Source organism: Schistocerca nitens, chromosome 2 (assembly GCF_023898315.1).
Source record: "Schistocerca nitens isolate TAMUIC-IGC-003100 chromosome 2, iqSchNite1.1, whole genome shotgun sequence".
Taxonomy (NCBI): Eukaryota; Metazoa; Arthropoda; class Insecta; order Orthoptera; family Acrididae; genus Schistocerca; species Schistocerca nitens.
Genome location: NC_064615.1, coordinates 104,169,408 through 104,171,617, shown reverse-complemented (window position 1 = coordinate 104,171,617; position 2,210 = coordinate 104,169,408). Strand labels below are relative to the sequence as shown.

The window sequence follows — 2,210 nt, the reverse complement described above, 5'->3', positions numbered from 1 at the left end:
GAAACTTGATATGCTAATGCGCAACTGATTTACGCTAGAAAAAATTAGTTCCAATTTTGGCCACTAAGTGCAAATCTGGCTCTGTGCACCGAGTATCTCGTCGACGCCTCCGGTGCTGACACTGAACAAACTGTGTAAGCGGCATTTAGAAATAAAATCAACATTATGCCTTTCTCACTTGATGATGATGAGGTCCTATACTCTGAGGAGCGTATGGGACGATGCGGGAGAGCCACACCGCCGTAGTAGGCAAGGTCCTAGTGGAGGTGGTTTGCCATTGCCTTCCTCCGACCGTAATGGGGATGAATGATGATAATTCAGACGACACAACAACACCCAGTCATCTCGAGGCAGGAAAAATCCCTGACCCCCCCCCCCCCCGGGACCACGAGCTGCTGACAACTTTAAAAATGTGGAACGCTTCACGATTTTGCGTGTCATCCTTGCGCAGGGGCCATGCTAATCTTCTCTGTATCGTTCGAAGTTTAGTATATGTACAGCTGAAGCGAGTACTTCTTACTTACTTGATCCTGTTTGCCTCCAGTATCGTAGCTCATCGATACTGCCGTAGCCGGCGCCTCTATCCAGAGTCTACTAACGTCACGAGCGGCGCTTTCAACATCGCTAGCAATAGCTTGACCTGATCAATGATGAACCTACAGGCCGCCTACCAATGAAGAACGCCAGGAGGTTGTTATAAGCGGCGGCCACGTGGGCAACTTCTTCTAGTTCAAGGTTAGTTTCTTGTTGCTAGTTGGTGCCGAACGTTACAACCGTGCCATTGATAGCTAGCTCTACTGGCAAACATTCAGTGTACATCGACGCACAGCCGTGTCGGGCCTCTGCTTATAGCTATCCACAGCTGCCACAAATTGTCAACAATCCAGCAGTTCTTCAGTTCTTGAGTAAAATACACTACTGGCCATTAAAATTGCTACATCAAGAAGAAATGCAGATGATAAACGGGTATTCATTGCACAAATATATTATACCAGTACTGACATGTGATTGCATTTTCACGCAGTTTTGGTGCATAGATACTTGATTCGCTTAGGCATTGAGTCAAACAGAGCTTGGATGGCGTGTACAGGTACAGCTGCCCATGCAGCTTCAACACAATACCACAATTCATCAAGAGTAGTGACTGGCGTATTGTGACAAGCCAGTTGCTCGGCCACCATTGACCAGACGTTTTCCACTGGTGAGAGATCTGGAGAATGTGCTGGCCAGGGCAGCAGTCGAACATTTTCTGTACCCAGAAAGGCCCGCACAGGACCTGCAACATTCGGTCGTGCATTACCCTGCTGAAATGTAGGGTTTCGCAGGGATTGAATGAAGGGTAGAGCCACGGGTCCTAACACATCTGAAATGTAGCGTCCACTGTTCAAAATGCCGTCAGTGCGAACAAGAGGTGACCGAGACACGTAACCAATGGCACCCCATACCATCACGCCGGATGATATGCCAGTATGGTGATGACGAATACACGCTTCCAACGTGCGTTCACCGCGATGTCGCCAAACACGGATGCGACCATAAAAAAAATGGTTCAAATGGCTCTGAGCACTATGGGACTCAACTGCTGAGGTCATGAGTCCCCTAGAACTTAGAACTAGTTAAACCTAACTAACCTAAGGACATCACAAACATCCATGCCCGAGGCAGGATTCGAACCTGCGACCGTAGCGGTCTCGCGGTTCCAGACTGCAGCGCCTTTAACCGCACGGCCACTTCGGCCGGCGATGCGACCATCATGATACTGTAAACAGAACCTGGATTCATCCTAAAAAATTACGTTTTGCCACTCGTGCACCCAGGTTCGTCGTTGAGTACACCATCGCAAGCTCTCCTGTCTGTCATCACAGCCACCTAAAGGTGGTGGTGCTGTGATGCAGCGTCAAGGGTAACCGCAGTCATGGTCTCCGAGCTGATAGTCCATGCTGCTGCAAACGTCGTCGAACAGTTCGTGCAGATGGTTGTTGTCTTGCAAACGTTCCCATCTGTTGACTCAGGGATCGAGACGTGGCTGCACGATCCGTTACATCCACGCGGATAAGATGCCTGTCATTTCGATTGCTAGTGATACGAGGCCGTTGGGATCCAGCACGGCGTTCCGTATTACCCTCCTGAACCCGCCGATTCCATATTCTGCTAACATGCATTGGATCTCGACCAACGCGAGTAGCAATGTCGCGATACGATAAACCGCA

The 2,210-nt window shown here is 49.5% G+C and overlaps 1 non-coding gene across 1 annotated transcript; it reads right to left on the bottom strand.

The window, feature by feature from the left end:
* Positions 1 to 406: 406 nt before the first annotated feature.
* On the bottom strand, positions 407 to 513 carry LOC126237721 (U6 spliceosomal RNA). The gene has a single exon (XR_007545178.1). It is a non-coding gene; the product is annotated as a U6 spliceosomal RNA (small nuclear RNA).
* Between the last annotated feature and the right edge of the window lie 1,697 nt (positions 514 to 2,210).